The 27,295-nt window shown below is 46.7% G+C and overlaps 1 protein-coding gene and 2 long non-coding RNA genes across 3 annotated transcripts in view; 2 read left to right on the forward strand and 1 right to left on the reverse strand.

The window, feature by feature from the left end:
* The window catches only part of LOC149326610 (lipase member M-like), a 261,176-nt gene that overhangs the window by 90,980 nt on the left and 142,901 nt on the right, over positions 1-27,295 (reverse strand). The window lies entirely within an intron of this gene.
* LOC149326612 (uncharacterized) lies at positions 2,435-5,648 on the forward strand. The gene is made up of 3 exons (XR_016286589.1): positions 2,435-2,709; positions 3,515-3,695; positions 4,821-5,648. It is a non-coding gene; the product is annotated as an uncharacterized LOC149326612 (long non-coding RNA).
* Positions 10,203-12,165, forward strand: LOC149326613 (uncharacterized). Its single transcript, XR_016286590.1, has 2 exons — positions 10,203-11,005; positions 11,916-12,165. It is a non-coding gene; the product is annotated as an uncharacterized LOC149326613 (long non-coding RNA).

Consider the following 27,295-nt stretch of genomic DNA (forward strand, 5'->3'; position numbering starts at 1 on the left):
AGAAATATACTACGAACCGAGAAAGCATTTTGGTGATGCGAATAAACAAATAAAAGCCTAAAATAATCAAGTACTGTAGCCGACAACTTCAAAGCGGCAACTTAACTAACCTTGAAGACGAAACAAAAATTTGCAATCACATTCCCATAGCCGAGCACGCTGTGGATTTTTAGAAATTTCAGTTGAATTTTCTCAATACTAGCTTTACTGCTTTCGCATTTTCGAGTGCGGGGAAAAGGGCAAAGTTCATAACAGAGCATTTATCCCGAAATTCAGAAACGTGCCTTGAATTGAAGACATTTAGTGACAATTTTTGATTGTATGAAGTCTACGAAAAAAGTTACCAGCAAACGAAATAATTTTGGTACAAAGTGAATGAATTCATAGAATACTCAAGTATTATTGCCTCGCACTTCAAGGAAATTAAAAGAACTTTAAGAAAAAATAGGAGCTAGTGATTGTGTTACATAAGCGCAATGATGACTTCGTTACAGCGAATCAGTTTCGCTGATGGCTCATTCTACACGAAAACAATGCTTTCTGCTGCGTATTCGTCCTTAAATTCTGTACTCAGGCAGTCATTAAACAGATTTAACATTTCAGAACTAACAAAGAATTTCAGCAGAGCTGTACAACAACTCTGCCAATTCGAAACACGTTGGTGTTGCTATTGTTGTAATTCTTGATAGGTCATATTTTAACGTGCAGTTGAAGAGTGATGTACCGTACGACGGTGCTAAAACACACTAGCATTAAGAGCGTTTCGCTCTGAGGTTTCAGAGGGATTATTGTTGCGAGCTACAAAAAAATTAAAGTTTAGCATTGCACCGATGTGTTTCCACACTCATTGAATGACACGTTCTCGCTAGCCCAAATGGCGCCCAAATTATATCACCAGCTTCCTGAACCTGCACCGCAAGCACACTTTCCCTGCACACTGCCCGCCATGCAAAAGTGCCCGGTACACTTTATGCCACTCCACGTGGGAGCGCCCAATTTAAACCCTCGCACTACCCTCCTCCTCGAGCGACCAGCAATGGCTGATCGCACGGGACTGAAAAACCCCGCGCGAAAAGGGCCGCACCGCTTCGCGCTCTGAGTAAATTCTGTGTAACGTGTGCAGGCTTACAGCTTCGAGAACTCAAGTTGCTTCGTTCCTCGGCGACTGTACATGCGAAATTTCAGGCAAGGCAATATTAATTTTTATTCATGTTCGGCGGCCGATACTATAAAGAGAAGTATAGAGAAACAAAACAGGTAACCGCGGCCCGCTGTACTCAACTGCGGTAACAAGGTCTTTGCATGAGGAAGGTGCACGGCAATTGGAGCACTATAAGCCCTCATTCTTGACTTGTTACATTTTTCGCTAGTACTGAGCCACAGAGGAGCTTCCAGTATGGAAAAAGCTAGGGTGAGCGCAGCCCCCACTTTGAGCACCGCTAAAGCACAGGCGCAGTGCCTCTTCCGCATCTTCACTTGCATCTCCTTCAACGCAAACACGGTACGAAGCTGTGGCGAGGGAAAACGTGGTGATAGCTGTATTTTCTATCTTCCCGTAATGCAATGATAAAGGAATCCTGGAATAAAGTGTTGGGTTTTAACGTAGTCATACGGAGTAGACGCGCGAAAGCATGTGTTCATTCTTCGCCTTTTCTTACTGCCATCAGCGGACGTGAGGCCGAGCCGAGGACCGCGTAAGGCAGAGGCAAAAAGCAATCAAGGAAGCACACAAAAAGACTACGGTAGCGCGACTGTCGGCGGGGCTCGCTCGAGCAAAGAGCGTGCAAGGTGTCCAATGAATGTGATATAAACACACACAAAACAGAGGCGATGCTGCAGCGCAGCCTTGAAAGTTTCGCGCGTCACGCTAGAGCGGCGTACACACACACACGTACACTAAATCGCATGAGCCAAGCTGTGTAGAGTACGCTAAGCCACACAATATGCGAAAATAAAAACCGAAACCAGTAGCGTTTGGCAACATCATCATCATTCCTTATTCTGCGACGCAGTTACGGGCATCGTTTATAGATCCTTTTAAAAAAGCTTTATAAACGGTGGTTACGGGGAGCTGAGTTATAGCCTTAGAACTAGGCAGAGAGTGCAGCCGTGCAGCGGCTGCGGCTTTCCTGGCCCCAGATGCGTCGCCTGTAGCTGCCCGGATGCTGCCCGGTTTTCCAAGCTTTCGTTCGCAGCGCCGCCAGAAACAGATGGTTGTGAGTAGTCGCATTTTTCCACCTCAAGCATTCCAATTTGCTGACTTTGTAATTGAAACAAAATATTTTGTTGTTTAATGCAACAAGCTTGTGGCAAAAAGGGCTTTATCAATTCTTCTTTTAACGCGTGTAAAGTTAGGCGACATTAGCGCCACCTTTCCGTTCGCTGGCGGCGGATTGCGAGTCTCATGTTGGCCGCGTGCTACACTATCTTTTTTAGGACGCTGAAACGACTCTTTGTTGACGGGGTGCGACGGTTGTGAAGTTCTGGGTGCGTTTCTTCAGTTTGTTTGTGTTAAATGTGCGGCCTCGTTAGTGTTGTGGTAGTGTGACTGAACTCGGAAGGTGACAGATGGCTCCAGTGCTGCGGAAGACGTTCTTACGCGCACGCAGTGCTCAAAAACTGCTCTGACGTACTGCACGCAACCACGCCGAGAGCGGCCGGCGCCCGATGCCCGATAGAAGAAACGGCTTGCCGTGAACGTTGACAAATGTAAGTACAGAACTGGAAAATGACTTCTGCGATGTGTCGGGGGTATGATTGAGGGCTGCGAATGCATTTGGGTTGGTCTTCACGCCTTGTTCGCAGTGAGGTGCAAAATGCGGGCACCACGCGATCGTTTGCAGAGAGAAGGTGTTCTGACACGCTCGCTTGCCAACTATGCAACTTTTAACCCGCCGCCTCACGCTCTTTGCGTCAGCTCCTCGGCGCACGAGTTATGTGATAGAATTTGATTGCACGCCGAGAACTATGGGGTGCTGCTTGATTCGTTATTCCGAGTGAACAGGAGCAGCGCGTGAAAAGGAGACCATAAGAACGAAAAGTGCTTGTAGCGGCGTGCGTCTTTTGATTCTGCTGCCTGAGTGTTTACTGGATAAGGAGCATTGCCCGTTCTACGTCGCAGTCACATCAAGTGCTGTGTTTCTTGATAGTTCTGGTCAACGAAACGATGATTAAAAATAGCAGAACCATTCCATTGCAGTGCAGCTGAGGTAATCGCACAATGGAAGGTTTGTTGTCATTTTATTTTTTTACGTTCACTACATTTATGTCATTCCCTCATTTTCAGTCTGAAGCGATAAAAGTATAACGTGATTCGCGAATAATAGCTTTAAGAAAAGTATGACAAGCTTTTTAAACCATTTTTTGCTAACTATTGGAGGCATAGGTAATTAATCATTAGCCTCCACTCATGAACACATTGGACTGAACAGCTAGAGGTTGTAATGGGATGTGCCTTCTGTGATGTTTATGAAAGCATGGCTCTAATGCAGCCTTTCTTCAAATGCACCCGCAGTCAAGCCCTGTACAGCTGCTCCACTGGTATCATCACGCTACTTTTGCACCAGCTTTCATCTGTCATCGAGCCAATGCTACCTCAACCAGAGGCAAATGACATCAAGACCTGCTGGTTCAGCCTATCAGCCATTGACACTGGATATCAAGCATGTGCCACTTGTAAAAGGATAGGTAGACAAGTGGGTATATTTTCCTTGTCTTTTTTAGCCTGCCAAAAATCTTCTGCTCCAGGCTCCCTCTCTCTTTCGTTTTTTTTTCTTTTAAAAGAGGACCAAGAGAAAGGGAAAAGATATTGCGGGCATCATGAAAGCACTCCGCTAGTCAAGTGCATTGTGTTATAGTGTGAAATGCTTTTTATAGTTTTTTCCCTCATGCCTCTCGTGCTTGGAAATCTTGACCACAGTATAGACCAAATGAAAACAATTATCTGCTTCATGACCTTTATACAGCAGTATAAAGCAGCAAATAAATTTTATAGGTTTACTTCAGCAGTACCTACCTCTTACAAGGTATGGCATGTTTGAAGTGAACCAGTGATGTGATAGGCATGGCCTAACGGGCAATGCATAATTGAATATTGGCGTTCAAGTGGAGCACTCTGCTTTAGAAGCATATTTGTTGCTAGCATCAATAATTGATACCTTACCAGGTTATCCTTGCATTACATGAAACCCTGTAAAGCTTATATTTTAGCTGTACAGAAGAAAGGTGCTTATTCGATATGTCATGAGCATTGCTGAGGTTTTCTTTCACACTCCCTTTGTCACAACTGACTGCACTGTACAGTTGAAATGCATTTGGAATTGAGTATTGGTGCATTGTTATTTTTATTCATGCCGACGTTCAGTTATTGATTGCATTACACTAGCTGAGCCTAAGTCAACAAATATTGCTGTGACCTTAACAAGACCCCTGGCTTTACTTGAACCGATGCATTCGATGTTGCCTTTCTCCCGTGCCATCAAGGTTTGTAATAAGCTGTGTAAATAACTTAATTTACTTTCTCGAGGTATTTATTGCTGCAATTAGTGACAGGTAATTTCCTAAAGAACAACCTAAGTGCACATTTTTATCTTTGGAACGCTTGTTTGCTTGTTTCCCTTGTATTCTTAACTTAAACAGATATGAGCAGGCCTCAGCACTAAAGGGATGTGCTGCGGGACAAATAAAAAACTACCAGTCCAGCTGCTCCCTTAGGGGCACGTTTCTGAGGCTTTTATCGCTTGTAGTTCTATGCAGCTTTACTTACAAGTATTGTATCTGAAGACTTCGATAATTTCTTTTTCTTTTTTCTCGGCTCCCAGGCCTTTCGTATTCAAGAGGCGGGTGACGTGTGTAAGCACTCCCTCCCTGGCATTGGCAGAAAAAGGGATTGTTTATCGGCGCAACCGTATGCCTTGGAGGAGCGGAGGGCGTAGTTAGACCTGATGCCGATGACGAGGCACCTGTGTGTGCTCAGTGATACATATTTATGTCGTACAAGTGTCCAGTAAAGATAGTTGAAGTCAAGCGGGTGTCCTGTGTGTGTGTGTCTTGGTGTTGTGTGTGTTCTTACCGCTAAGAGTATGATTCCTTCAAGCCGTTACCAACTAGCCCAACTTAATGTTTTAACAAAGTTTCTGATAGTGAAAAGGTTCATTAATAAAAATTAGCTAACCAGCTTTTTACGTAAGACTCTTCACAAGTTTTCTGGTGCCTGCCAACACTGGTAATACTATGCTGAAAAAGCCATACATTCATCTCAAAATACCTGTTTTTTGAAAATTGCTTAGTCTTCCCTGAAACGCCTCGTATATATGTAAGAAAAACCTAACGGGATTTAATTGACGACGTTTTGGTTGGAGGGCCAGCCGTTTTCAAGTGTACTACAGCATTTGAAGCACACAGCTTTTGTTTCGAATGCCATACTATACTCGAAAAAGGCTGGTCCTCCAGCCGAAACATCGTGAATTAAAACCTGTTATGTTTTTCAATTGCTGTGTGTCAGTCATTGTTACTCAGAGGGAACTGAGGGGAAGTGTGCCGAAGGCAATATTCTGTTCCTGTATTGTTCTCCATAAAATATTTTGATGCATCATGCATGTGTTGTAGCGCGTATGTACACTTGTGCACAATAAATGTAATAATTTGCATTTTGCTTCTATTATTCTTTAAGCACTCCAGGATAGTGTTCACAAAATGATTTTGAAGTGATAAAACTATGTTGGTAAAAGTGTTGTACTGTGTAGTTAACATACACTTTTCCAAAAGTTGATGTAGGAATTATACTTTCTTCGTACTTGAGTCTTTTGAATGATGGTGGCCAATTGTCGGAAGACTGTTGATAGGGTGTCGGTAGACATTGTCGGTATGTGGTTCATAAGAAGTGTAAAGACTTTCTATGTACTTTAGTCTTTTGGATAACGGTGGCCAATTGTCGGAAGACCGTCAATAGGGTGTTGGTAGACATTGTCGGTATGTGGTTGATAAGAAGTGTAAAGACTTTCTATGTACTTGAGTCTTTTGGATAACGGTGGCCAATTGTCGGAAGACCGTTTATAGGGTGTTGGTAGACATTGTCGGTAAGGGGTCAGTAGGAAGTGTATACAAACTCGATAAGGGGATGATAGGAAGTATAAAGACTTTCTATGTACTTGAGTCTTTTGGATATCGGTGGCCAATTGTCGGAAGACGGTCGATAGGTTGTTACTACAATGTACAAAGGCGTTTAAAAGACTTCCTATTCAATGTTGATAGGTTCTATTAACAATTGTCGAAAGACTTTCTAAAGAATGTTGCTAAAAATTTTTGTAAGGGATGCCTCTTCTGGCAGCCGATCTTTGGCTCTCACAAGTTATGCGACGGCTGAGCTTCGCAAGCTTGCAGAGGGGGGGGGGGGGGGGGGGGGGGGCAGAGAATGCAACCGCTACTTTAAACCGTGTTAAAAATAAAAAGGCACCAACGAAAAAGGTGTAGTCAATATGACAGACGTTCCGGCTTCCACACGGAAGCCTTGTTCACTGAAGGACAAAATTTCCAACATAGAGCTTGAGTACGCTGCACTAATCGCCGCAGGCATCTAGCGTACGCGGGCGGCAGATTACCGATGTTACGATTCAGCGTGTGATCTGTTGTCTGTATAAACAAGGACTCCAGATATTGGCGTGACGTCCAGTTTTTTCACGGCCGATAACTGCGGCCTCTTCCCAAGCGATACTGTGCTTCGCGCTTTCGGCATGGTCAGCAAGTGCGTTGGAAGCCACCTTCTTGTTTCTGACGTCATTCTTGTAATCTTTCAGCCGTCTCTCGAAGTTTCCGCTTTCCGCTATGTAGGAATAATCGCAGTCTGAGCAGGGGTTTTTGTAAATTACACCGGGAAATTTTTCCTTCTTCATCTTGTCTTTTACGGCCACCACCTCATGACGAAGCTTGCACGCAGTAACGTGGGCTATATGCACACCATATGTGCGAAAAGTGCGATCCAGACTCACTGACGCCTGGCACGTAAGGGATGGCAGCTCGTGCACGACAAGGAATGCGAGCGGGCTGAGATGGCCTGGCTGTTTGGCGTATAACAGCATCCACAAAGTGGTTTGGGTAGCCACATTCGTTGAGCTCGTGGTGTACTTGGCATAGGTCAGAGGCTTTATCCTGAGGCTCCGAGCATATTCTTTCCGCATGTGGGACGAGGGTGGAAACGACGGAGCGCTTGTGGCAAGTAGGGTGGACCAAGTTAAAATGAAGATACCGGCCTGTGTGCGTGTCTTTTCTGTGCACCTTGAATGACATTCGTTCATTGCATCGCTGAATCATAACATCCAGAAAAGGAAGAAGTCCAGAAATCTCCTCCTCGACCGTGAACTGAATGGAATCTTCGATGCTGTTCAAATGGTTCGTGAAAGCAGCCAAGGCATCCTTTTTGATTATGCAAAAGCAGTCGTCAACGTAACGAAAAAAGACCTTCGGGCGTGGCTGGAACGAAGCGAGAGCTCGGCCTTCCAATGCTTCCATTGTAAGGTTTGCTGTTGTGACTGAGATTGATGCTCCCATGGCTGCCGTGAACTTGTTTGTAGACAGTACCCCGAAAGACAAAGTATGTGTTTTCGGGGCAGAACTGCAGCGGCCTCAACAGGTCCGGTAGCTCGATAGGTGTTCTGGCACTCAGTCTGTCGTCGTTCTGAAGAACCGATCGGCACACATCCACAGCACGGGAACACTCGTGAACAGTGATATGACGTCAAACGACACCATGACCTCGTCGCTGTCGATCGTGACCTCACGTACCTCTTCAATAAAATCGAAAGAGTTCCGTATGGAAGTCGGACCCTTGCTGACGAGTGGCGAAAAAACCTTGTACAAGTAGCCTGAAAGCCGGTACAAGGGAGAACGGGTAAAATCCACTATTGGCCCAATTGGAACGTTCAGCTTGTGGATCTTTGGGAGACCATATAATGCAGGTGCAGACCCGTTGTGACAAAGGCGTCTTAAGTACAAGTACTTGTGCTGAGGTGGAACAAACCGAAAGACGTCAGCCAAAAGCCTTTGTAGCTCTCGCTCTACCTTAAGCTTGGGGTCCCGCTTGAGCCCCACGTACGTGTCTTTATTCTTCAGAAGCGTCGTCACTTTTTCTACGTAGTCGCAGTTGTTAACGATGACAGTGGCGTTGCCCTTCAGCAGGGAGGATTACAATATCCGCGTTGCTCCGGAGGCTCTTGACTGCATCACGCTCCTCAAGAAAGAGTGGGGTGGGAAGCCGACGTGGCAGCTTGGCGAGTATGCTGATCGCACTGGTGCGAGCCTCCTCTCGGCGACTGTTTTCCACAAGACCTACAGCCTGTTCAACAGCACAAATGATCTTTCTTGTGTCAGGTACCGCGGCGAGCTCTGCTCGGGTAGGCCTATACGAAGACAGATTGTGGACGGCGGAAGTAGGTCTGTTGGTCGCACTCCCTTTATGGCTAGGCAGCAGTCTGGTTAGCTTCTCTTGGTGCGTGCGCTCACGCTGGCGGGACTGTAGACTCGCAACGAAGTTGGCGTGCAACTGCATGCTGGCGAACTCGTTCGAGGACTGATGTTCAAGCCCAGGTAGCACACGACGGCGGGCCAATATCGGAAATCCACTGGCAAAGCGTGGCCCTAACTAGGCCCAGAGTTGCCAGTGAGCATCCGATATTGGTTGTGCCACTCCTTAGCACATCCAACAATGGCCCTGGTTGTCCGTCGCTTTACCAGTATTGGCTGAGCCCTCATTAGATCCTGGCTATCATGGACCAGGTTAGCCAGGATTGCCCCACTGTTTGCCATTGCTGGCTGTGCCATCATCGAATCATGGCTATCATGGGCCATGTTAGCCAGTGTTGTTCCACTCTTTGCCAGAATTGGCTATGCCATTTCCGGGAGCTGGCTATATTGGCCTAGGATTACCACCGCTTATCCAGTGTTCAAAGTATACTGGCAAACGTTGGTAAACATTGTGTCATCCATTAAAATGGGTTCAAAATTAATTTTATTGTCGAGTACCATATCGACAGTTCATAATTTTCGAACGCGCTAAAACATGCGAGTTCAAAGATTTGGTTTTATTTATTATTATATTTTAAGCGAACACTTTTGCAGTTTGTGAGCAAAGCTACCCATGATTCCGTTGGAAAAACTGCACTCTGGTTGCGCAGTGAGCAGCAATAATACGTTTAGAATTGCGATCGAAGTCCTGTTGACCAGAATTAACGTTCTGATTACACCCGAGACGCCTTCAACAAAAATTGTGAACAGGTGCCTTCAACAAAAATCAAATAAGTTTCATTTTATTAAATTTTTGGAATAAAAAATCACTTTTTTTTATTCGCTCTAGGAATTCACTGCCGCAGTGCGCAGCTGGTGTCTGCTTCAGGGAGATCGCGATACAAACGTAATAGATTAGCGCAAGTGCATTCGCTAAACCGAAATTGTGCTCAGTTTTGGCAACGTCCAGAAACGAAGCAGTCGCCTCGTAATTTTGAATTATGCGTTGCGCTCGTGAAATATTAGGCGGGTGCTTCATAAACGCACGCGGACACGTGCTAAGCGATTCCTACGCTTCCCTACGTCGTGCCCTGTGATTGCGCCTTTCCCGTGTTTTCTGATTTGCTATTTCCTTCCTTTTCTGCAAATCGTTGTGTTGGAAATTGTTGTTTTTGACCATTTTATTCTTCTGTTGCGTAATTTGCATTGGGGGCAATATAGCTCTTGCTCACGTCCTTGCATATTTACTCGCAAGTTTTTTTTTTCTTTCGAACATGACCTTTATTGATGAAAACCGTCGAAAGTAGTTGCGAACCACAATTCAACATGCCTTCGTTTGTTTTTGCTTTTTTGCGCGAAACTTCCACACCAACAAACAATTTGAGGATTCTTCGACGACCACTGAATAAATGGACTGACAACTGGCGTTAGACGCATGTTAACCTAGCTTGTTTGGCGCATGTACGGTACATGAAACTATGAAAGAGCGCGCGTTCTGCTTGGATATTTTTTTTTGCTTTATATTTTTGTTATTATGTGGTAACATTTTAAGCTATCTTGAACTAACAGAAGCCACATCATACGGCCCCACAAAATACGCGAGTGTCTCAAGTCGTTTTGGCGAAATGCATCTTGAAGCTCCAAGTTTTTCACTTCAAAATTTTCAGGCTTTTGCTGCAGCTTTGTAGCAATACTTTGACGCTTCCGTGTTTCCTATCCACTTCTCTCTTGTAGATATTCCTTTCTGTACTGCCTGTGGCCATGTGACTCATTCTCCAAAAATTCCAAACCCTTTTCACGTGTTTTGGCCTCTTTCCCTTTCTCTTTCAAGCCTTCAAGTCCAATATCTCCCCACCTGTTCTCCCGGCCGTGCCCTTTTCCATGTAGCGGGCTAACACCCCACCCCGCGAAGCGCTATTTTTTCTTTCTGGTTGTCACTTTCTCAAACCTGTTTTCCCTCGCGCGCAGCTACGCGCTTCGCTGTTCCTCCACCTCCCTGTCTCCACCTTTCAGCTCGAGGACTTTTCTCGGAACCGCAAAACCTGTGTAAAGGAAAATTCCTCTCTCCCCTCCAGCCAACCCCCCACCCCCCCACACCATCGTCTCCACTGCTCGTCTTGGAACCGCGCGACTCATCACAATAAGACATTCTTGACTGCACGGCGGAGCTCAACCACGTGCAAACCAACGCGACGAAAATGCATGCACACTCGAGCTAGCACCGTTCATAGTCTGCGCACGCGAAAAGCCACACTCATATATTAGGAGAGCTCCGACGCTGTTCGTACCGCCTGCAAGATCTTTTGTAAGTACTAAAACTCTTTTATCTTGATATACGTCTGGAAGTTAAAGTGGTTTTTGTAGTAAATGTTGCTTTGACTACATGCGCCTTTATTTTTTCGGCAGGAGAAGAGAGCGAGCCAAAAAGCACGAGGACGACTTCTGTGTACCCACTCTCATTGCGAAATGGCTTGCTTGACGTCGTGCGCAGTGGAATTGTGGCCGAATGGTGAGAATTTAATTTTTCGTCTTTGGTGAGATGAACTCACTAAAGATTAACTACTTTGGCTAACAGCGGGTTTGAACTCATATGAATTGAGATAGGATGCATTCGGGAATATGTCCTTTACCGCTTATGCACGACGGAAATCAGAACCGCTTAATTAATTTTCCACTGCAGACTAGTTGGTAAGGATATGTGTAATACTTCCGTAGTGTTTCTTTTTGCCTTCTACTCTTGCAGACTCAATAGAAAATCCGCAATTACTGGTTAAAGCTTTTGCCCAAGTTCTCTCGCAATGAAAAAGGGCATTACTCTGGACTATCAGACTAGTATTTTTGTGTGGTTTTCAAGTTGCAGTTTCGAATCCAACTATAGCATGCATGCGAAGCAACTAAGGTAAAACAAAGGTGCCCTGAGTTCCTTGCGTTCAGCGTATTTCGTCAAAAGTCGCAAGCCGCATTTTTGACCCCATTAAATAAAACTAATCAAAAATGTTGTTTTGACGTCCATGTGGAAGAGACGCTACAACCTGTGCATATTTACTGGAATAAAAAATTACCTCGCAATTTAGAGACACAAGTTATGATATTAAAACAAAATAATACATTAATCTGTTTTCAATATCACATTAATTTCCTTATCTCGCATTGAGTATATTTACTGGGAGTGCGACACGACGCATTAAACTAAATTAAACCATTTGGTGTAAGGGAAGTTTAGTAAATTAAATTCCACTTTGTGCAACTAATGTGGGGCTGGTTCTTAAGAATAAATTAAAAATTATCCTGTAAAATATGTTGCTAGTGTCTTCACGATTACTGTGTTTCATAAAATTCGGTGTTATCTTTGTTATGTTTGTTTTTGTTCTGTGATGGCCATAATTCAACTTACCATGACATCATGCATCTCTTTGCAGGCTTGGCACTTCGTGAGGCCATCGTGCAAGAACTGGACGAGGAATTTGTTTGAATGCAGTCCAGCAGCCCCCTTGCAAGTGGAGTGCAACGATTACTTCGGATATGACTGATCAGTTCACTGGAGGACAGCTCCGTTGAGCGCTTTTTGGATGCCTTAGCCGTGCCGCAGCAGCTTGCCGAGATGCTTTGTCCAACCTGATCGGCACTCACCAAACTTGAAAATAAATTGTTTTCCCACAGCCTCTGCCACCATGCTCTTGGGCCCCTTTTCTTTACTCCCCAGGGTGGCTGGTGGTAGCGCAAACCATCCTGTGTGCGCTAGAAGCGTGATTCTTGTAACTCAAAGCAATAAACGGGTATTTTTTCTGGAATTCTTTCGCACCCTCATTTATGAATATTTGCTAGGTAGAATGTTATGTATGTACATCTATCCACAGTGCCGGTCATTGGCGAGTGGGTTAATTGCATGTGCCAGCGTTCGAAAGCTGGATGCCATTATTCGAAAGCTGGAAACCATTATTCGAAAGCTTGATGCCAATATTCGAAAGCTGGAAACCATTATTCGAAAGCTGGCTACCAATGTTTGAAACTTGGCTACCAATGTTTGAAAGTTGGATGCCAGTATGAGACCTTTGCTGGTCCATGCTGCAGAACGAACATCGGGACTGCGTTGGCCGCTTGATCGGCCGAGCGTTGGCCCAAAACTGGCATGAAAGTAAGGCCAATGTGTGAAGTGGTAGCGCTCGGCCCAAATGCCAGTGTAGGACCGATGTTCGTGCCAAGTTTTGCCAACACTTGCGCGACGTTCGGCCAATGTTGTTGTGCTGCCTGGGAGGCGGCGACGGGCAAAAAAGGCTCGATTCTGCAGGTACCTGATTGAGTCCTTGCATTCCAGGATTCTGGCTTGAAGCAACTGCCGTTCTGCTCTGGACACAACACTATGACCGAAGGAAGTATCGACCGGTCGAAGCAAGCAGAGGGATCTCGGAGTAAGGTTCCTGGCTTTGCACACGAGGTTAAACTGCAGATGAGCCTTGAACGCAGAAATCCGGGCGATTAGGGAGACGTACTGGCGCCCTTGAGTGATGAAATTCTGGCCATACGACCGTCGTAGCATGATGAAATCCAAGGTTTGACGAAACCTCGTCTGGTCGGGTTAAAAATGAAGAGGCACCGACCAAAAATGTGTAGTAAATATGACAGACGTTTCGGCTTCCGCACGGAAGCCTTGTTCACTGAAGGAAAAAATTTCCAACATAGACCTTAAGTGCGCTGCACTAATCGCCGCAGGCATCTAGGGTACGCGGGCGGCAGATTACCGATGTTACGATTCAGCGTGTGATCTGTTGTCTGTATAAACATTAGTGCAGCGTACTTAAGCCCTATGTTGGAAATTTTTTATTACCGAGGTGCTGCTGAAAAGCACCTCGGTAATCGGGAGTCATCAAGGTAGGCTCGAACGTGAGCTGTTTGAAGCCGCTAAGATCGCTCAGAACGATCTATGCATCAGCACGCCATCAGTGTACATGACTCCAAAAGCACATCGATTTTTGTTATCATAATGTGTATAATCTTAACTATTTTGAACCATGTATGCCTTCACCACCTTCTGCACACTCGCCTCAGGGTTTAACAACAGCAAGTTTGGGAGACAAAAGGTTTAGCGCATGCGCGGCGGCCCCGCTAGGTTTCCTTCCCGCACTTCAATAAAGCAGTTGTTGAAAGTTAGCGCTTGTCCCGTCCACGTCTCCACTTTGTCTTTGTTTTTTTGCGCTCCAACTTCCTCATCATGAACTACCAACAGGCCCAAATTACTACCATGCTATGAGAGACGCTTTAGTGAAGGGCTCCAGAAATTTCGACCACCTGGGGTTCTTTAACGTGCACTGACATCGCAAAGTACACGGGCCTCTAGAATTTCGCCTTCATCGAAATTCGGCCGCTGCGGCCGAGATCGAACCCGTGTCTTTCTGGGCAGCAGCCGAGTGACGGCTTTAAGTGCGACATGGTTTATTTCGTAAGTATAGGCTAGCGGGCTCTTTTTTGCGAGTTAAGGTCATTTGAGTGCATTTGGAGATATTGAGTTTCATATGCCACGTAGCACACCAACTATTAATTAAGTCCAAGAAATCATTCAGGACGAGTTGGTCAGCCACAGTCTGTGTTCTTAGGTACACTAGGCCGTCGTCGGCAAAAAATCGACAGCGAACTGATGAATTAAACTGCAGGTTACTAAGTTAGATGAGAAAGAGTAGCGGGCCCTTGAAGAACCCTGGAGATAACTGATGCTAGATGCGAAGGAATATTATTTATGTCAACATAGCGGTGGTGTTGTGCGAAATACGCTTGGATCCAGTTCGTGATCTGGCAATCTTTAGGAGCCTGCGTACCTTTGATAACAAGTTACTATGGGATACTCGGTCAAAAGCTTTTTCATAGTCGAGGAAAACCATGTCAATTTGCTCACCTTTATCTAGTAGCTCCATCAGTTCATTTGTCGTGTGAATAAGCTGAGTTACTGTCGGCAGACCGCGGCGAAACCCGTGCTGAGCGCTAGAAAAGAAGTCATTAGCTTCCAGAAACGAAGATAAGTGCTTGAAAAGAATATGTTAAAATAATTTTCCTACAAGAGCACAATAAGGAGTCAGGTCTATAATTCGTTACACTGAGTTTGTCGCCTGATTTATGAATAGGTACTATTTTAGCAGTTTTCCAGTCTGTGGGAATTTCTGCTTTCCGCAGACTTTCATTAAATATAACAAAAAGATACTTCGCGCACCACTCTGCGTATATGTAAAGGAACATATTTGGTATGCCATCTGGGCCTGAAGACTGCCTAGTGTTCGGGTTACGCAGGGCTGAAAATACACCTTCCTCAGTGATGATGAGATTCGGTATTTCAAATCCAGTCTGATCAAATACATTGACGTTGCGATTACAAGGAAGATACAGGGGAGAAAAATAGTCGTTAAACGCAGCAGCTATAAAATAGTTGTCAGTTACTTCAGAGGCGTTAATTGTTAGTTTAGATAGACGATCCTTTTTCTGAGTTCCTTTTTCTGAGATCCTTTTTCTGAGACCTCCAAAATTTTCTCGGGTCAGCTTTGAGGAAATTGTTCATTGGAATGTTAAAAAAAGAGTATTTAGACAGTTTAATCTTCGAGCGCAGTTTACTGAGCAGGTGCTGGATGTTATCGCTGCAATTTTTATTGCCCGAACGTGACAAACGTTTTACGCGGCGCTTTAAGTGAAGGATTGTACGCGTAATCCATGGGTTATGCCTTGTCTGAGCTGCGTGTTTCATTGCTACATATCTTTCGAGGCACTCGTGTACGACGCTCTTAGAGGAAAGCCACAGCTGATTAACACGCGCAGCTCCAGCTGCTTGGTAGTGCTCGAAAGTATCGAAATTTCTTTCTAAGAAATCGAGAATGCTTTCATCTTGGGCGTCTTTGAAATTGAAGAATGACTTGGAAGTCTTACGGGTCACAGAATGCGTCATGTGGCTTGTGAAAAGAACAGTTTTATGATCCGATATTCCGGCGATAGTAGCTATTGAGTAGCCCAATCCAGACATTTGGTCGGAAATCGAAACGAGATCAAGTAGTGAACTGGCGTTGGTAGTCACGCGTGTCGGTGTTTCGACCAGCTGTGTTAAATTAAGAGAAAATGCAATCGTTAGCATTTGTTGAGAATGTCGGCAAGACGACGACGCTTGAAGCGTGCTCCAGTCGATTTTCGGCACATTGAAATGCCCACACAGAATGATATGGGAGTCACGCTTGCAGTGCGCCAGTATAAACTCATGCAACATTGTAATACAGAAAGATCAGCATTTGGTGGCCTGTACACTGCACCAATTAAAATACTGCGAGTACATAAATGAACAAGTATCCAAAGCATTTCAACATTAGTGGTATGCGGTATCAATGAGTATTTGATGCCTTCCTTTAGTACAATTGCGACACCACCACCTCTGGAATTACGATCGCAGCGAATTAATTCATGCGAGTTTGGTATTACCTGCTCATCGGGAATACCATCATGCAGCCATGTTTCGGAAAGAACGGTGACATCTGGACCATATGCAACAAGTAGCCATTCAAGATCATCTGTTTTATTCGCAATACTTGCAGCATTAATGACCACCACAGAGAATTCGTTCATAACAGGGGGAGCTGCCATCAGGGTGTCGAACCGGAACTGAACCCGAAACCGGAACTGAACCCGAATTTTTGCCCGGAACTGGAACCGAACCGAACCCACATTTTGGAGCTGAACCCGAACCGGAACGATTCAAAGGAACCGTTCCAAACCGGTTCAGGACTCGGTTCAGCAACGCATTTTTGGCGACATGGCATACTTTTTTTTTGTTTTTCAGACAAAATGGCTTGTGCCAGCGCGTCTTGTACATGCGCGTCTTGTAAATGGCTTGTACCCACCGAAAGCGTCAGTTAAAAAAAAAAAATAAGGTCTGAATGGCCGGTTGGTCTGATCGTACGCTGGTCAGCGGTACTTCGTCCGCTCGTCCGGCGTCACGTTGCCGGTTGAGGCAGCAATTCCTAACTTCTTGAGACAAAACTGATTTATTGGAGACGGAGCAAAACAAGAACTAGGAGAAAAAGGCGGACTAAAAAAAGGCTGTTAAAAACGGCTGCAGAAAAGCGGCCGAGACTGAGACTCGGCGCGCTCGTCCAGCTCTTTGTTTGCAGCGGTTTTTATCCCCTCGATAATTGGGCGGAGCTTTAATAAACCGGCTCTCGCCCAATTCCAACCAATACTGCTGCAGTGGCACTGCCCATACAAGTAGGCGGAGCCCAGTGCTCGCCAGAGCCCGACTCTAGAGGCGCCACTGCTTAGCTAGACAGTCGAGGGTTTAAGGAGTCGCCGACCTTATTGTCCCCCACCCCCACTTCTATGTTTGTCAAGGGGTCGTCGGCCCCTTGGTTCCCGGTTCCCGCAGTCTTGGACAGCGTCCGAAGCGTCCGGAGCGCGCGACTCGCTGTCGCCATTCCTAACCCCTCCAGACAGACACGGTAGGGGGAAATTAGCTACTGGCGCCATAGGCCTCTACCTTAACAGCGTCTGCGCTATGGAGTGAGAAAATGCCATCCAGTCGAAAAGGCATCCAGTTCGACAACAAAACTGAAAGAAGTCTCTTGTCTAGGAAGAAAGCTAATTGGCGCTTTCGCAATGTGCTTTCGGTAATTCTAAAACATTTTACGCCAGATTGATGTGAAATGTTGGATTTTATAGTATCCCTCTTTCACATGCTTACGTAGAGCTTTAATCGAATTGTTAGCACTGCTCTAACTCGCAAAGCAATGAGTGAGAATTGTTTCCTTTTCTTTGTGTCGTGTACCATAAATATGTGGCGCACAGGCGCAATGACCGAATCACGTTGTGCAACATTTACTTTCTGAGGCATTCCTTGTCTCAGACAGCAGATAATGAATAAAGCCATTCACTATGGCTCTGCGGCTGTGGTGCTCGGCTGCTGATGCCAAGGTCGCGGGTTCGATAGCGGTGGCAAGGCCGCATTCTGATGGCAGCGAAATGCAAAAATGTGCGTGTGTTGTGCGATGTGAGGGCACTCTGAGGAACTCCAGCTGGTCCACGATAATCTGGAGCTCTCCACTACAGCGTTCCCGATAGAGTCCGCGTCGCTCTGACGCGTTAAAACACACAGAATACTATTATTACAAAACAAAGAAATATAAATATGTGTTTTCTTTATAAAGTATCCCAACAATCTTTGTTCCATGCGATGGAAATAAGCAAGGAAAGGTGGGCATGTAGCAGTGGTAAGATACTTAGAAAAAAAAACAGTGATTACGCAAAGAGGCAACCAGGAAATACATGCACTCTCTGGGATGCGGTAAACGCCTAGATAGGTGCTGCTGAAATGAAATGTACCTGCGATGAAGCGATTTTGTGTTATGCCGATGCATTGAAAGTGTTCTGCTTATATATATATATATATATAAAATAAATACCTATCGCTAGCGGGCAGCTTCGTCGGGCTGTTCTCGGACTGCTGTATCTTGAATTCTATGACGGGCGGCTTATACGTATCTGCTGCTCTCTGTCGGACATGAAGGAAGCCAACAGTCATCCGAGGAGCATAGGGGATGTACTTTCTAAAAATAATTTGCGGTGTTCAGCAATAGGAGCTTAATAAGGTAATTAGTTTTAACTATAGTTGATTAAAAAGAAAAAAAACACATGCCGCCGATAGGATCCTAACACTGACCACCGAATTTTGAGTCCGGTGCTCTACCAACTGAGCTAAGGCGACGACTTTTTTCTTTATTTCATGGAAATAATGACGAAAAGGAAAATCGTAGTATGCCCATGCCACAAAATACCAGGCTGTGTAATACGAGCCCACCATACCCCTGCACGTCCCCACCTCCCTAAACAGCATAAGTCTGGGAGGCACACACATGCATCTAAATAGGGGAGACAGCAAGGCGGCCCTTCCAGGGCAGCATATACTCCCACTACCAAAGCACATTGTTCACGAAACAAAGGTTTTGACGACCGTGGTGATTCGGCATGGCGGTACATCATGCGGCTCTCTCCAGAAACTAAATAGTGCAAGCAACATAAATAGATCATATGGCACAAAACAGTTTTACTCCACTGGCAAAAAACGGACACTAACAGGTGTGATTAAAATGTCCTTCTTAAGTGTTCGCTGTAAATATGTCCCGGAAGAATGTAGCATCATAGCAGAGAATAAAAGAATGGTCAATGGTATTTGGCGCATTGAACAGGCGGCAATCCACCGTCCATGCCACAAACATCTCCTTAGCTTAAAGTCATGCCTTGACAGGCAGCGTCGATGTGTGCAGTTTAAAGAAGAACGTTTTTGCGGCAGAAGAAATAAATGCGCATTCGCTTAACACGTTCTAAAACACTGGTGTCAAGGAACTCTAGAAATTATTGCCGATACAACGGTACAGGAAACAAATGCCCTGTAAGTACCTGAGTCGTCTGCCCTTTGGAGAGGCTATATGGGTAGTCGAAAGAAAAGCGCACAGTGAGGATATTTAAGGTGTCCTCTACTTCCGCACTGCGGCGATGAATGCCTAATGTTTTGGCTTTCGGGGGTACTTATGTGTAGTGCAACCGAATCATGAGAGTATTCACCACCGCCACCCTCGTCAATAGCAGCGAACGTAATGCGTCTTCCTTTACCGAGAGTGCCGCATAGGAACGTGGTCGAACGGTGAGCGCGGAAGCTGTGCGAGAACCCTCGCCTCGGCTTGTTTGCAGGGTGTCGAACCGGAATTTTTTCGGGTTCGGTTCAGGTTCGGGTTCACACCTTTCGGGTTCAGTTCCGGGTTCGGTTCCAGAGCGACATTCCGTTCCGGTTCGAACCGGTTCGGACCGTACTGAACCGGTTCGAACCGGTTCAAACGGGTTCAGAGCAAAAAAAATTAGAACATAGATGAGTTTTAATCAACCTTGTTATGGTGTTTACTTTTTTTTGTTGCATCGATATATAAAATAAAAAATGCAAAAATTTGTTCATTAGAGAGTTTGTCACTTTACCCACTTTATTTATTGTCCGCGGCAAAAAGAATTTAAGGCAAGAGCCGTAAAATGAACTAAACAAGAAATATAATGTACGGCTATGTGTATGCTATAATCCGTCTGATGATATATGAGGAGAAAAGCCGGTGGATTTTGCATCTACAAAACTCTCCAGCTTAAGCGATTTCGGGGACCCCGTCGTGCGAGAAATTGATCTCTTTGAAGCTGGAGTCAGTCAGGAATTTTTCGTACGCAGTGCACTTACGCGGGCGCCGACATGACCGCCGCACCCGGCCTCTGCGTTCCCGCGCACTATTGAGAAACGGAGCTGCCATGCATCGGCTCCTATATACAGACAGACACCTTTTCGTCGTCCCGAAATCGACTTGCCAGTCACCCCCCTCCCCCCTCCTCCCCCCCTTTCCTGATCCATTCGGTTTTCTCCCTCTACGATTTTCCTTGGGACACCTGTACGACCTCTCCACAAGGCAGACGACAAATTTTGGGATCGGTCATTAATTCCTCTACCCAAATTTTGGGATCGGTCATTAATTCCTCTACCCGTATATCTGCAGCCTTACCTAACCTTTCTTGATACGAATTCAGCGGATGTAGTCCAGCCCAACGGCCGAAGATATAACGAACGCTCGCTTATTACGAACGGGTGCGGTGTTACCGAGAAAATATGCATAAGGGCAAAGACAATTCGTCGCAGATACAACTAAAAACTTTGGCCGCACCACTCGGTTATCGCGAACGAGGAGGCGCGGTAAACTATCCTCGAAGTTGAAGAAGTCGTGCTTCCAGTAAGCGCGGAGTGAGAGAACGCCTCTCAACTTTCACGACACCGCTCCGGAATGAACATGTTGACCCAAAAATGCGATAAAAGGCGGCACTGCAGTGCGCTGCGCTAACCGGAAAATCCGGCGTTTGGGAACACTGTACACAGTAACGTAAACGTGGTAATGATATGCTATATATCTCCCTATTCAAACAGTAAGTAACCGCAGGCCAAGCCCGCGTCGACGGCAAATGAGGGCAATCACTGCCTGCGTGTTGGCCGGCTGGGCAAAGCCTCTCAGTGGAAGAAGCGCGGTGCGTGTGAAAAAGGGGCATCGTCGAAATCGAAGCTACTGACCATAGTCGTGGATCAAGTAACAGCAGCGATTTGAGAATTTTTAAAGCCTTGCTAGCCATGCGTGCTAGCTACGGGCTGGTAACGTGGTATGCATAGCCTGCCCAGACGGCTCCATCTTTTGCGCTGCTTCCACGTGCAGGTAGCGTCATACAGCGGCCAGTGCAACTGATGCATTCTGTGCCACGAGCGCTGCGCTACTCTCGACGCTGCATGAGCACAGGAACGACAGAAGCAGCTCGAAAACACACGTGACCGGACGAATGTAGATGTGTGACAACGCTTCGTTGATCCATGGCTGGCCAGATGTTTCCTTAGATAAATATATAACTACGCTCCTGTAGACCACATAATTGCAGAAGCGCGGGCTGTGACGAAGACGAACACCTAGTACAAGCCCTCCCGTACTCTCAGGAATCTTTTTTATGTGGCCGACCTGCCACCAGCTGCTGTAGACACTTCAACCACGATTAGTTATACACCCGTCGCTAAATTTGATAGTTGGCAGCAAGGGTCTCCACGAGGATTAAAAGACCACCCTAGATAGCCTGGAAAGAGCCGCTGCAGGATGTGCTTTGCACAAGTAGGCGCGCATAAAGCAGTTTTATAAGAAATAAACGCCACTTTCAGTGGCCTCAGTATTTTTGCCTAATATACGAAGAGTACACTTACTACTAACATCAGATATAACGAACAGAATCCGCGTGACCGTTAGGTTCGTTATAAATGGGCTTTACTGTAGTTCCAATCGGCCGCAAAAACATTTTTTACGCTTCAAACGTGGATCTTACGTGTTAGGACGTACCTTTGCGCTAAGGTGGCGTTTGTGCCGTGGTCAGTGAATTGCTACCAGTGAGAGCAACGAGAAATCACTGAGCAACAAAATAATTGTTTCTTTTTGTCGTGATGCTGCACTTTTGGGGCATCCTTCAGCAGTATCTTAAAATAGACATTGAGGTCATGTACTTCACTATAAGATTTCTGTCTGCGGCGAAAGACTCCGGAATTCCGTGCGAACTCTTCGTGTTCGTAGGACAGCTTAGCGTGTGGAACACCAGCATGATGGATCAATACGCAGAACCGCCGCGTTCAGCGAGGTCGCTGTTCAGAGAAGAGTGCTCTTTACCGCTGAAGGAATATGCTGCTCAAGCTCAATCTCCTGACTCATTCCGAAATTTCAATGAGCGGGCGGAATAAGGGAGCCATGGTGGCGTAAGGACTTATGCTGAGATCTCTGAATTCGACGAGATCAAGCAAGGCACGAGGAATGTGATAGAGGTTCCTAATATTTCATGCAACAACGATAAAAAGAGGCCTCGGAGAGGGCGGAGTAACCTAAGGCATCTCCAAACAGAGGTTTTCTGTTGCGCCGCCACTGATACGAATCCAACTCGGAGTGTGCCTACTCGTTTAGTTGTCCTTTTTACTGCGTTAGCAGTTTAGCCTCCCTTCCCAAAAATAACCGCACTTTGTGTGTGTGTGTGTGTGTGTGTGTGTGTGTGTGTGTGTGTGTGTGTGTGTGTGTGTGTGTGTGTGTGTGTGTGTGTGTGTGCGTGTGCGTGTGCGTGTGCGTGTGCGTGTGCGCGTGTGTGTGCGTGCGCGTGCGTGCGCGTGCGTGCGCGTGCGCGTGCGTGCGCGTGCGTGCGCGTGCGCGTGCGTGCGCGTGCGTGCGCGTGCGCGTGCGTGCGCGTGCGTGCGCGCGTGCGTGTGCGCGTGCGTGTGCGCGTGCGCGTGCGCGTGCGCGTGCGTGCGTGCGCGCGTGCGTGCGTGCGTGCGTGCGTGCGTGCGTGCGTGCGTGCGCGCGTGCGTGCGCGCGCGCGCGCGTGGGTGCAGCCTTCACCCTTGATGCACACCACACCCCTGCAAGCGCACATCCGGGCACTCACTGGTAAACCTTCACACCTCACACCACCCCCCATCACTCACCTGCACCCGATGTAGCCGAGGCGGATTGTTGTGAATGCTCAACGTATGCCATTGCCCAAGCGTTCTACGAAAAAACGCCAACAAGCTTAAGCTTCTCGTCTCAGACACCAAGAAACGGAAGTATGACAGCGAAAAGTAGACATAAGCCGCCAGACAGAGAATCCAAGATCAAGCAGTCCGAGAACAGTGTGATGAAGCGGCCTGCTAGCTACTGGCATCATGTTTTTATAAGCAGAACAGTTCGGCGTAACGGAATCATTTCATCGCAGTTTCATCGCATTGCAGTAGCATCTTTCTGGGCCTAATCACCATCACATGCAAGCGAACGCATGCATTTCGGCATTGCCCCTTTGTGTAATCAGTAGTTAATTTTTATGCGAAGCATATTACAAGAGCTACACTACAGCCCGTCGAGCGCGGCGGTCGAGCTACCATTGACCTTTAGCGTGACCACGTGACACCACGTGACAACATGACGTCACAGCAGAGGATAGATAGGCTGCCGGCTCGCGCGGTCGGCCGCGGCGGTGGAGGCTCCACCTCAGAGGCGCTGCAGCTGACCACATGACGCTACAGCAGCGGTATAAAGCTGAGCTTGCCTCGCTCTCCGGGCACTTACGAGGCGGCCAGGTGTTGGGATGCCGCCTAGAAGCAGGGCTGATTTGAAAGAGAAGCGAAAGCTTCAGCGTGCCACAGAGACCGATGAAGAGCGGGATGAACGTCAACCAAGGAAAGCCATGTATTACCAAGCCTAGCCATCAATATGCTTCGCATCTGACTAGGCTTAACCTTAGCTAAGCCTCAGCCATTTTCTTTTTTTCTTATAAGTAGCTTCACCACTGCCAGGAGTCTGCCTTTCCTTGCTTTTTTCCATCACGTGCAAAAAAGAATATTCGGATTCTAAAAAAAAAGCTGCATCAATCTGTCCGTCCTTTATTTGGTAATAACAGTAATAATACCTTGTGTTTGACGTGTCGAATATACACGGCCTCTATACGATGGACGCTGTAGTGGTGGACTCCAGATTAACATAACCAGCCAGAGTTTTGGAGGGAGAGCTCTATCACGTCATATTTCGCCACGGTCATCGAGTACTGCATTTTGACCTTCAGCAGATTGGAGCGCCGGAGGTGTGGCTGTGACGTAAGACCGCTTGGCTCACCGCTGCTCCGACCGCCGCTTCACCAGACGTGGTCATGTGATTGTGCACGTGACTCGGATGCGACGTAACCTTGGATCAGCAGCCGAGCTCCACAGCCACCGCGGCATTTTTTTTCTTTTTTGCACCACTAACCCATCGTGAAGGGTTTTATTTAGTACCTGCTGTCGGTGACAACGAACGCTTGTAAAAGTAAATTTTGCTGTACCCACTGCGGTGGCTCAGTGTTTTTGACGCTCGGCTACTTATTAGGTGTACCCGGGTTCGAATCCGGTGGCGTTTCGTTGTAGGGAAGCGCAAAAAGGCACCCATGTGCTGTGTGGTGTCAGTGCATGTTGAAGTCCAAATATTCCGAAGCCCTCCCCAACTGCACCTCTTTCTTCCTTTCTTCTTTCACTCCCACCTTCCCCCTTCCCTTGACACTGTTACTGCGCCATTTCCTTTTCCCAAAATCCACTGCCACAGCGTTGTTGGGTCGTTGCGCTAATGTTTCATATATTTGTGGTAAATGACACAAATAAAGGGAAGGCATTCTCAATCAGTGCTTAAAGGACTGTGCACACAAATTTTATTGCGTGCTTTCTTCTTTCAAACGATGGCTTAGATATTGGGATACGTGGATCACCATACGGTATTCGCCACGTCCGCTGAATAATTTAGAAAAGAATTTATTCTCCATGCTGTTTCGGTTTCATCAACCTACAAATGCTGTGACTTGTAGTTGAACTGTCACGTGAGGCCTGCAAAAACTGTGATATAGACGCTGATACTTCGTTTTGACTCACTACTGCACATAATCCAGCCTGCGTCAAATGCTATAATTACAACAAACGACTTACTAGCAGTTACATTGCCGGTTTATTTCGTGCCTCATGTAACCTAAATACAACTACAGGTAACAGCCATCGTTCTGCTGATGAAACTAAAACAAGGTCACGAAGAAATTCGAATACAAATTATGTATTGGCTGCAGGCAAATACCACGAGGTGCTCCATGTATACCAATGTCGAAATCATCGTTTGAAAGAAGAAAATGCGCAAGGAAAAATTTGGTGTCTACAGTCCTTTAATTGACTTAGATCAGTGCTAACAATTTGATTAAAATCATACGCAAACATGAAAAGGAGAAGTAATAACTCAAGATTTCACATAAACCTGACTTACAGTGCTTTAGAATTGGCGCTAGTACATTACAGAAGAGTCGATTAGGTTTCTTTCCACATGCCATACTTCATTCAATTTTGTCGTCTCATGTACTGGGTGCCATTCTCCCACTTTCTAGCACAGACAGCTTGGGATGGATAAACCTACGCGCTAGGCTATCTCATTTTGTCTGAAAAAAAAAGAAGTGTGCCGGGTTGCAAAAAAAAGCGGGGCTGAACCGTGCTCCGAACCGGTTCGGAACGGTTCCTTTGAATCGTTCCGGTTCGGGTTCAGTTCCAAGATGGCGAAAAAAATATGGGTTCGGTTCGGCTCCGGTTCCGGGTGAAAATTCGGGTTCGGTTCCGGTTTCGGGTTCAGGTTCGGTTCCGGTTCGACACCCTGATTGTTTGTGTCTGAGGCCTTGTTGGCGTTCTTATGTGGAACGTTTTGGCGACGGCATACGTGCAACATTCGCAGCATTCCACCTCACGTAAATCAGCTGCAGGTAGAAGGGGCACCGCAACTCTTATGCGCCCGTTTCTGCGTTCCGCATCGTAGCCGGAAGTAGCAGAGCGAAGTAAGCGCCACCTGGTCTGCCACGGGAAGACCCTGAGAGTGGCTAGCAGCGTAATACGCCACATGGGAGGTTGCGCTCCAACTTTGCATTAGCGACAATTGCAACCGTCGGGCAATTTTTTGCCAGTGACTGCCCGCACGTGCGCCCACTGACTTGTGCGCACACACACACACAAACACACGCACACACACACACACGCACACACACATACACGCACACCCGCACACACACACACGCACACACACACACGCGCACACCCGCACACACACACACGCACGCACACACGGGCGCACACACACACACGCACAAATGCACACACGAACACACACACGCATGCACGCACGCACACGCACACACACGCACGCACGCACACAGGCACACACGCACACATACACGCACGCACAGAGGCACACACGCACGCACACAGGGCTTTACATGCATGCAAACGCTGATACGTTGTTTTTAACCACTATAGCACTTAAATCAGCCGGCTTCAAGACCTATAATTAAAACGAACGATGTATCAGCAGTTATATTGCGGTTTTATTGCACCTAGTGCGACCTAATTTCCACTACACGTCACAGCCATCGTTATCTTGGTGAAACCGAAACAGGGTCAAGAAGAAATTCAAATATAAATTATTTATTCTGTGTTGGTGAATACCACGCGGTGCTCCATGTACACCATTGTCTAAAGCATCGTTTGAAAGAAGAAAGCACGCAAGCAAAAATTTGATGTCTATGGTACTTTGTTGAGTTAGAGCAGGCCTAACAATTTGATTGAAGATTCACGCAAATATGTAAAAAGGGACGAGCAATAACTCAAGATTTCCCATAAACCTGACGTATAAGTCTTTATAATTGGCGGTAGTACATTACAGAAGCGTCCATTAGGCTTCTTCCCAGGCACCAGACTTCCTGTAAGTTCGCTGTCGCATATACTGGGTACCATCTTCACACTTCCCAAAGCAGACAGCTGCGGGTGGGTAAATCTATGCGCTAAATCATCTCATTTTGTCCGAAAACAAGAAGTATCATGATGTAAAAAATAGCGCACAGGGAACACACGGGACGGAAAGTAAACGACGCAGACAAGCGCTATCTCGCAACTGAGGTTTATTGCTGACGCGCGCAATAAACCCTGTGCGCTATTTTTTACATCATGAACGTTATCCAGCTTGCCCAACTTTCCGCTTTGCTGAACAAGAAGTATGCCGGGATGTAAAAAAAAGTGGGGCTGAACAGGGTACTTCCTACCGGCCAATAGTGATGAACTCAATCCTCGGTAAACTTTTAGAACGCCTACTTAACGGCCGTCTTTACTATTTCTTGCGCGCCAGGGGCCATCTCCACCCCAACCAGTTTGGGTTTACCCATTCGCGCAGCGCAGTGCAAGCCCTGGCCTCGTTGCGAACGGCCCTGGAAAATTTCCGCATATCCCGCACGCCCGTAGTTCTTATATCACTCGATTTTCAGGGCGCGTTTGACAGCGTTTCGCACCCCCTCGTCCTTCGCTTCTTTCGCTGCCGCGGTCTCCCTTCCAACCTGTATCACCTCTTGCGCTCATTTCTTTCGCAGCGCACGGCAGTCTATCGTACACACACTGGTGAGGAGGTGTCCGCCAACCCCACTCTCGGCAGCCCTCAGGGATCTCGCGTTTCACCCCATTTGTGGAACGCCGCCGCGGTGGCTCAGCGGTTATGGTGCTCGGCTGCTGACCCAAAAGACGCGGGTTCGATCCCGGCCGCGGCGGCTAGAATTTCTTTGGAGGAGAAATTCTAGAGGCCCGTGTACTGTGCGATGTCAGTGCACGTTAAAGAACCCCAGGTGGTCGAAATTTCCGGAGCCCTCCACTACGGCGTCTCTCATAGCCTTAGTCGCTTTGGGACGTTAAACC

The sequence above is a fragment of the Amblyomma mixtum genome, chromosome 10 (assembly GCF_055824585.1).
Source record: "Amblyomma mixtum isolate Tamu chromosome 10, ASM5582458v1, whole genome shotgun sequence".
Classification (NCBI taxonomy): domain Eukaryota; kingdom Metazoa; phylum Arthropoda; class Arachnida; order Ixodida; family Ixodidae; genus Amblyomma; species Amblyomma mixtum.